This window comes from Acyrthosiphon pisum, chromosome A1 (genome assembly GCF_005508785.2).
Source record: "Acyrthosiphon pisum isolate AL4f chromosome A1, pea_aphid_22Mar2018_4r6ur, whole genome shotgun sequence".
NCBI classification, from domain to species: domain Eukaryota; kingdom Metazoa; phylum Arthropoda; class Insecta; order Hemiptera; family Aphididae; genus Acyrthosiphon; species Acyrthosiphon pisum.
In genome coordinates this window covers 104,447,309-104,457,771 of record NC_042494.1, presented here as the reverse complement: position 1 = coordinate 104,457,771, position 10,463 = coordinate 104,447,309, and the positions used below count along the sequence as shown (strand labels likewise).

The 10,463-nt window shown below is 32.3% G+C and overlaps 2 non-coding genes across 2 annotated transcripts; both read left to right on the top strand.

Moving 5' to 3' along the window:
* The first annotated feature begins 828 nt into the window (after positions 1-828).
* Positions 829-950, top strand: LOC115033988. The gene has a single exon (XR_003839330.1). It is a non-coding gene; the product is annotated as a U5 spliceosomal RNA (small nuclear RNA).
* A 7,541-nt stretch (positions 951-8,491) lies between these two features.
* Mir993 (microRNA mir-993) lies at positions 8,492-8,579 on the top strand. Its single transcript, NR_040127.1, has one exon. It is a non-coding gene; the product is annotated as a microRNA mir-993 (primary transcript).
* The last annotated feature ends 1,884 nt before the right edge of the window (positions 8,580-10,463 follow it).

The following is a 10,463-nucleotide window of genomic DNA, read 5'->3' as shown; positions in this document are numbered from 1 at the left end:
TATCAGGGTCCTCGGTATGATTGACAAAATATTGGTACATTCATAGATAATATATTATCTATGGGTGCATTTTGGTTTGCAATTCCTTAAATCGTTATTAAAGGTATGACTACCTTAGATTATATATTATGGATGGAGCATGCACGACGCAACTTTTCACACATTTATCCACAGATAATTTGTTATAAAATCACAATAATACTATGTTTTAAATATTATAATGTTTTATTGAAAAAATAGTATAATTCCTATTATAATAATATAATAATTAACCACGAACTAAGGTTTAAAATAATTCTGTCACAACGATTTATATATCTGTGGATCCAACTATCTAAGATGACTACGCACATAGCTATATTGCATTTCCCGCCATGCAATGCCATTGATACGTTATCCTCACTAACAAGTAACAATCGATCGGAAAACCAGCGATGCAGGAAATCCGAAATTCGTTAATGAATCGAGATTTCTATGAGATGCTATTAATTCGTTCGTTCGCCGCCAGACTATATAGCGGCGCGCGTCATCGTCCACGGAACTCCAGTGCTCCTACACACAGCCAATAGATGGCGTTTGCGAGCAAAGTCGTTTTCTGACGCCGTTTTCACACGATCGCCGGGCATATTGGGTGCACCGTGACGAGCGGTTTTTGCAGTTTGTTGACACGAAGACTTCAAAAGCTTGCACTGGTCGTGGTCCAGACGCGCACGGGCCCGACCAATTTCCGTCCGAAACAAAGGAAGTGGTGTGGTGTCAACACCAGCCTACTACATGGCATTGTGACCGGCTCAATCGTATATAAGGACCCGAAAATGTTCGAAACGATAATTCCGGTTCCCTTTCAAATCGAAAAAATCTTTCGCCTTTTACTAAAGATTTCCGTGGAGGGGAGCACTCAAAGGAATCTAGAATGTAATTTTTCAATTGCCTGACCTTCGGGTCGGGCTCATATACGAACGATCTCATATAGGTAATCTCATATTGATTGGAATATTATAAAAATCACCAGGTTGTACAATATGTTATTATATTATGTTTCTGGTGATGATGATATAAAAGACAAGTTGTACCTATGTCTTTTAAGCATACCTAAACCGTTCAACCGATTGCGATGAAATTTGATACAGACTACAGAGATAGATTAAACTTTGGGGGAAGAAAATAGGCTACATCGTCTCGAGTTCGAACCACGGTTTCGGTGGACAAATTTTTTGCATTGATTTTATATTGTTTTTTTGGTAATTTTTGTTTATTTACGATTGCTATTGGTTTTAAAATATTAATTATTATTATTAATTGCATTGTTTTTTCTTATTTTTCTTCTTTATCTATACATACGAATGTTTGGTTTTAATTTTATTAATCGGATTTTAGAGCTACGGTTAGGATTTGATACTTTATAGTTGAATTATACACTTACGTACGCACCATGCGGGGTTCGCGATCTACCGCAGGTAGATTGCCTTCCTGATAATATACTGCTCACATAATCACAAAAACCTAGCAATAGTAACGCATTGCCGAGTCAGCTAGTATTGTGTATACGACATACGTCGATCATATTATTCTGTTTCATCCGTCAACCGTCGTACTCGTTTATTATTTCTATAACAATCATAATAAAATATTACAAGCCTCATGCATCTCTCGTACCACTCGTACACTATACATTCACGAACTATAAATGTAAGTATTATAATACACTGTACGAAATTCTAATTTATAATTAACATGTTTGATATAAAACATTAAACATTAGTCACTAGCTGTGTAAAACGTGTCAATTGGAGAACATCTTTAAAGTTGCTTAAACTGGAATTTGCTTCATTTAATTGTTTTATTGTATTTAAAATAACAGCAAATTACACATTTAGTACATTAACACAACATTAGATTTGTGTAATAAATAATTCAATTTTATGAATTTATTGTATTGACTGAAATATTGAATAATTTTACCTATTCGTAACAATGAATGGTGATCATGGCCGGTGATTTAAAGGAGGGGGATTAGAGAGAAGACAAATTAGGATAGTAAAACAGCGACATGACTTGAGGATTCAGCGTAGAACCTATCTAGATCCTAGACTCCTTAAAATGCTATTTACGGAAATCTATAGTAAAATAAAAACACCGTAACGAGTACAATATTTTAAATTTGTATTGTATATGTGGTAGGCCGTTTATATGAAAGTTTAAGATGAGAATGGGTAGTATCATTGGTTGATTAATTAGAAATTCTTATTTTGCTACGTACATATACTGAAAAAGTTTGAATTTAATTTTTTGCCACTGCCCCGAAATTGGAACATGTAGGTCTAAAGAGGGTTGTATCCGATTTAAGACGTGAAGTTAATTTTTTTACAATTTCCAAGCAACAATAAATTAATCCTTTGATCTCTATACTAACTAGTAACTATAGACTGTCTGCTTATATAGAAAAACGTATATTATCTTACAATGGTAAAATAAATAGACCAAGTAATATCCTCCATCTCAATCCTCATATGGAATTCATAATGAGTTCATAATTGGAAGTACCTACTGTTTGTGTCAATGAATGGTGAATGACCTCTACACTTACGTTGTCACATTTAGTTAAAATGTTATCACATTTATTAATTGTATTGTGTTTGTATACAGAATAATATAATAAAAGGTTATATTTAATAATTTTGATTGTATTTATTCACGTTCAAAATGTTTAACGATAACGTTGTAATTAATAACAGACAAAGTTTAATTTTATTTATTTAACAAGCATCCTAAGTCTAAAAGTCACGAGTACAAATTCACACGCACCGTCGTATCACGTCTACCTTGAGGTAGGAAGAAGTAAGAACTCTGTACCTATAATATTAATTATACTCTTGTATAAATAGTACAGCCATTTATCGCTGTTTTACAATATGAATGATATGATATATTATTATTATCAATTATTAAAATAGGAAAAAGTAATATTTCTTTTTCTATAGTAATACCTACAATTAATAGAGTAACAGAAAAAAGTAGATAATAATATACTATGGTAATTACTATTATAACTAATAACTATCTACTCGATAGCAATAGTATTATGTACTCGTGAGAATAATATTATTATATGAAATCGAATTCATCATGTGATGTATAGATGGCGCTGCAAGTTTCGTTTTGTTCAATTATTATACGTTTCATCCGCCGTGACAAAAACATAATATTATTATTTAATTATTTAATATGCTCTTCACCTTTTTTTTTGTCCTTCAACTTTGCGTAGTGGACATTTGAGACACTGGTGTTATTGAAAAATAAATTACATTTATATTTTTCAGCGGAGATTTATTGCGCAACTACTGAAGTTGTCTGTTCTAAATTATACTTAATATTATTATCTAATAATCACCTATCATTATACCTTTATCATTACGTATTTAAATGCATACAATTTATTCATCGTTCCTAACTCAACATTTCAAACCACTACGTCGCGGCCAGTGCTTTTACGTGTATCATGTTTCGCAAACATTTTGATTTTCAGACAAAATACGTTTATGGTTTATACTCTGATCAGTGTTTGGATTTATACACATCATAGGTTCGACGGAAGTATTATTAATAATAAATAATAATAATAATAATATTAAGTATGTATCCAACCTGCCAGCTGGTTAATTAATGTAAAAACAGAATGTTATGTATTATCGAGTTATTGACACTGAACGCGAGTCGATCGATATTCGCGAAAATAATATTATTTTGTGGAGTAGCGACGGGCGCGCGCATAGTTTTAACTTTCAAACGTATTATTTTATCGATCATTAACCATTTATTAATATTATTTTTATTTTACTCGTACTATAAATGAAGTCCCCAACATTTTGAAGGCGTAATATTGTAGACCACGAAACACCAAACAACATTAATTTTACCTGGATCTATACGTTGAAATATAAGCTTTTTAGTTTTTAGTTTTTTGGGCGTAGTACGACCACCATATTATATTGTGTACCTATATTAAATTAATACAATGAAATTATATTTTGGCAATAACTACTGATATTTGACCAGAATATCCTTAAATAATAATTTTAAAATGTGTCTTTACTCATTGCACTGTAAAATATGAGTGTAATTAAAAATTGTTTTAAATACATTTTTATTTTAAAAAGTAGGTAACCGCTCTGCTGTACAGTTGGTATCGAATATGTACCTTGTAATTTAAGGAGTAAGTCACTGTAATGTACCTATGTGTTAACTCTGATCAATTCAAAGCAGTCAAAAAACGATTCTAAATGAAGACGGTCTGTCGGTCCATCAGCCTTTTTTACCAAGTATATTCTATGATATAATATTATTACTATTAAAGTAATTTATTTTACTCTTAGTAATGCAGTGGATTAAATTAGTTTTTTCCAAAAACATTGGATTTGAAAATATCATTGTGTGTACAAAATCTAATTATAATATAGGTACTTTAAAAGTTTCGAGTTTCCCCGAACAATATATTTAATTTACAACAAAATAAATAGAATAGTTATGATTTATTTAAATATTTTATTTCCTTCAAATTTCTACTTGAAATGTCTTTAAAAAGAAATCTGTGTTTATATATATTTTTTAGGATAGTTATAGTATGAACTACTTTATAACCTTGTTTTCAACTTTCAAACCTTACTTACACAAATGGAACATTTTATACATTTATAACTACAAAATTATTTGAACATTTTTGTAATTTTGACGACATATTTTATCGAAATATGAAAAAACTGTGTTTATGTGCAGTATTTAGTATTTTTAAATGGCTACAATATAACTTATGATGAACTTTGTATTCAATTTTAAAACTTTTTGACCCAACAACCCCCCTCCCCCTGGCCCACAAAAAAAGTACAAACTAGATTCAATTTGCTACCAAAAATCACCCGGAAAGTTAAAAATGGAAGCATTTTTACTGCTCTATAGACGATGAGTGTCGTAACAAAAAACACACACATCATCATTATAAATTCAATACATTCATAGTATTTCGCTCAGAATCTAAAACAAATTGTAGGTACTACATATATTAGTAATATATTCCAAATATAGTATTTTGATTTCTTACTTCAAAAAATACTAGGCAATTTTTATTTAATTTGACATTATATCATGTAATAGATAATTATATTTTATAAATAAGATCGTGAGTAACTGTACTTTGTTCTTAAAATAATTATGATGTGTAGTTAAATTATATTTGATGTCTTGTATAGTTATATAATTAAGCGTATTATATTATTATTATGTGACCGTAGTTATCGATTGCACACGCCTATAGAAATAATATGTAAATTTAAAGTTGAATACTAGAATTTAAAATGTAACAAATAACGAGCATTGGTATTTTATATTTCGTTTTCCGAAATTCTCTTTATTATTAAGCCTTCTAAGTTCTAAATCCGGTCTGTATAAACATCTATCCATAATCTATATAATACCTACTTAAGACTTGTCTATAGGCTTATATAGTCGTTTATCAATAACATTACGCATCTTTTGTACTTGACGAATACTATAATGTCAACATACCTATATGTAATATGATATTATTGAATACAGATTGTGTAGGTACTATAGGTATTGGCGTATTGTGTTATTATTTTCATTTTTCAGCCGGAGGAAAATTTCGTCAGGTTTCTGCCTATATACCACCAAGTCCATATTTATAGAGTTTTGTTGCAAAATAATAGATATGTACGGAAACGGTTTTCGGATTCATTTGAAAATTGATTTAATCGTAAAATTTATCGTAGACAACACATTTTTGATGTAGGGACTCATCGTTGACTCGATTAACGGTGCATTGAATCCTGGAGGTACTTTTTAGGTATGCTTCACATAAGACTGTGTTGGTTGCTAGCGACGACCCGACCCGACCCAATACGAGCTGCTGTGTTATAGTTTTACTGAACTTTCTCGTCCCGCAGCAGTCTAATTTTCGAATTTGCGATAGCCATTATCACAAATGCACTGGACCAGCAAAGTACTTATTACTATTTTAGAGTCGTACACGCGTACGTTGACCGCGAAATGAAATAAGAAAAAAATTAAACCGGTAGCCGACCGGACCGCGAACAGGCCAACCCTCCACGTACGATGACAACAGTCGTGTACGCGTTTTTCTAACGGTCTTGCTTACATTATGTATAGGTATAGAGTAATATTTATTGTACAATGCCAACAACCCCTTTTACGATTTTTTTTCTACACAGGTCTTCGTGAGTGCTTTTATAATATCGTATTATTATTATTATTATTATTATTATACAAACGATTACGCGCGCGTCGCTCCCTCGCACGCCATCATGTACAATACGCGCATTGTATATTTATAGTGCGGCATATTTAATTTTCCATACATTATATAGGTATAGGTAGGTACTAGGTACGCGAAAATACATGGTATTTCCACAAATAAAAGCGCCAACAAAAATCGATATGATTTTTCGACATAAAAAATTAAATCAACAATAACGCTGTGCGCTGTCGGTTACTTTACTCCCTCTCTCTGTCACTCGTAACAGATTACTTTCGTATTACAGCTGCTGTTGCGTACTATACTATCTATACATAATATAACTATGACGTTGGATGAGTTTTCTATTTTAGAAAAAATGCTCTATTACTACTAAAGTCTTCAATACTATAGTACCTATGATGCCAATTTAAGATATATATATATATATTTTTGGTTTTATTAACGGTGTATAACACTCGTAATTCTGCAGATATCTATACGTCGTTAACCGAATTAATTATTTATATATATATTATATACAATTTATTATATTATAATATATTGGACTGCTGCATGTCGTCGATACTCCAGCAAATATTTTATATACCTATTTAACGAAAACAATAAGCAGCCCTGCAGAAATGTAATAATTATTATTTTCTTTTTATGACACCTATAATTTTTAACGTTTTTCTTCTATAGATATATTTTTGATGTGGCTTTTTTTTAAAACGCGTATAGATATAACATGTAAATGTTTTTGATTTTTAACAGCTAAAGTTCTCGCTACCCCGACCCGAACACACACATACGCATAGATATGAAGTGAGGAGACGAGTCCACCGCGACGATGGCGTTTCCCCGCGTCGGGACTTTTGCATTTTATAGATTAAACCGACTGCGGCGTGTGTGCGTGCGCGTGGCCGAGGGTGGCGTCGCGCCCCTTCCCGCACATTATTAGCTGCCGCAGCAGCAGCCCTTCGCGGCGGTGCGCACAGCATCAGAGGCCCGGCAGAAGGACCACGTCTCTCGGAGGACCCTCACGTCGGCTGTGGACCGCTGCACCGCTGTACGCATCATATTCGCTCGTCTGCTGCGCTAGTAAGTATAATATTATGTCAATACATCATTAAAGTCTATAATATTATAATATTATTATAAATCTTTTTGTTCGGTACTCCCGAGTTGATATGTATAATATAATGTATTATATATTATAATGTAACTATTATTTCTAAATTATTATTCTATATATTATGCATATCTGTGTACCTATTTTAATTGTATTCTGATCAGCGATATTACGCGCTGCAGAAACCTCATTACGGACACTAATATTATGAATGTATTATTATTAAATATAATATATGTTTTTCAACTTTGCTTATATTTACGTTGTCTATGTCTTGTCCGCGTGCACTACATCGTGCAGTGTTTACACTCTTCCGATTTATGTAAATGTAAGACGTGTTTAAGACGAACTTTAAGTAGATATTTTAATTGGCTCCTCATTGCTATAAAACATGTTTATCTCTTCCCGATTCAAGCATTACAGCGTACCTATATGGGTAACACCAGCTCTATTTATACGGTCGCATTCCGTTTTTCGTTTGTGGAGACAAATAATATAATATGTCACCACTTTTTTCCGCGATACGTGTTTTTGTACACATTTGTACATATTTTGTTTTTAATTTTCGCAGTGTATATTTACAAAGTAGCCGCCACCGCCGAGTTCCGGTCTCGTCATCCCCCCCCCCCGCGATGCGCCCTCTCCGCAGCTCTCGCCCTTTGCCCACGCCCCGGGCTCAGCAGCAGCATCAGCATGATCAATACACGTCGGCCGCCGCACCGAGATTCGCAGCCGCCGCCACCGCCGCCACCACACTGCTAGCTCTCCCTAATCGGGAGGCCGCCCTTCGGCCAAGGTCAGAGGTGCGTTCGCTTTGCATCCCTCGTCGCGTCCGGACGCCACCAGCGCGCCGATTCGTTTCCGGTGGACGACCGAACGATCGCAGACTTGTCGCAATACAACATATATTTTATACAATCAGTTTTACGTACGAATACGACATTTTTATTTTCTTGCCGGTCATTACACTCGTTTATTGCATATACAGACACGGATTATTGTTGTTATTATTATTTTCATTTTACAGCTATCACTCACCGCCGCCCGCCGTGGTCTATCTGCACGTCAACGGTCACGTCAGCAATGTAACGCATCCGTGATCTACCCTGTAGATCCGGGCTTTTGTAGAATAATCGATATGTTCAGAAGCTCGTCTCTACAGGTATCTTACGGATGGAAGTTTACCCCGACCCGCGGCGGCACCAAATTGGATGGATGGAAGCCACGACGCCTGAGTTCTATAGTACCTATACAATATATTATTATTAGTTGATTAAAAAACGCACTTTTTGCTATGTCACCGAATCCTACGACGATATCAATGGTACGTTCGATATGATGGTTTTGAAACGCGTTTCCTCTTCGCTAGACGCATGTTATCCGTTCGAAATTATAATACTTAATATTATAATTTTTCTGGTATAACGTTTTGTCTAATATATCCGTGCAATTTCTTCTATTTAGAATAAAATATGTGATGTTAATCATCCACCCTCGTCCAAACTCACCGGTTTAATGCTGGTTCTTATGGCTATATTCATTAATATTTTATAAACGTATAAATTAACTCGGCAATTAACTTATGACTTGAAAAATATCTTTATGAATTAACGCAGTGTCTTTGTTACTTATTATGTTTTTATGGTTATACACTTATACCTATATAATCGTAATGGTGCTGTAGATATACCTACGCGGTTGTCGCGATTGGAGTTCAATATTGAATATTATTGTTACAGAAATGCTGACATCATCGTTTAATCCGTAAACCATAATAATATGGTGTTTTTGTGTATATTATTTATTACAATAAACTATGTTTTTTTTTAATACATGAAATTTATCTACAGAAAATGTTTATATTTTTCGTTTTTATTTTATCATATCATAATATACCTTTAGTTTCAAATCATTATTCTGGAATATAATGAAGTTTTCACGCATACAAATCAGTAAATTCTAAGTTGAATTTGTTTATAATCCTATCCTTATTATAATAATATACTAAATAGTACTAAAACTATTTTTAGCGTACAAGTTTTTTTAAATTTAAATTTTTGTATATTTTTCTTTTAAGTGGATTTTGTTTTAACTTTCAGTGTAATAAATAATTAAACTGTTATTTTATGCATAAGTACCTAGTTATTTATTTACAACAATAATTTTATAAGTACTGGAATATTGGACAAATATCAATTAATAACAAAAGTAAGAAATACAAATAAAACCATTAACAAATTGAAATGTTTTATTTTCAATTGTTTTCTTCATTACATTATGTACTACGTAAATCCAGCGAGTTCGACGATTTCTATTCTAATCATGCTGTTCCGTCGCAATACGAAGTGCAATAAGAAATAAAACTGTTTTCTTTTTTTTATTCACGTAGGACACGGATTTAATATTCAACAATAACAAATATTTTCAAAATTTACAGAACCTATACAAAACATAATTTGTATACTGCATCTCAATGCTCATCCTTATACCATACCTACTCATACAGTCATACCTAATCTATTTTAATTTCAATTAGATACTTTCATTTTATAAGTTAGGTAAGAAATTTAGGTGAATTTTCGTAAAAATTATTATAACTAGAAAAGAAATAAAATAAAATAAAACAGATAGGTATTTATTAATATTATGGTTATAGGTATTTAATATTTTAATGATTATAATAGTCATTAGTCAACAGATAAATACAATTTTTTTTATTTTGAATGTGTTATAGTACCTATCTATAATATGATACATTATTTCTACTATCTGAAAGTTTCCTCACCGCCATCATATAGCTTTTTAAGTGACTATTAATTTATTTCATTGTTATTTAAAAAGCATGAGGTATTAGTGAATTATAGGTGGTGAGTTATTTTATTGTTGAATCCTCGTAAGGCCTAATAAGTAATACATTATTGCTAATGATCCACACATAAATACTGCGTACATATTTTTACAATATATATTATTTTTTAGTAAACAACGCGTCAACGAATAAGTAGGTGTGTAAGTGTGTTTTATTTGACCAAACAAAACTAATATTTCAAATAAACTTGCTTA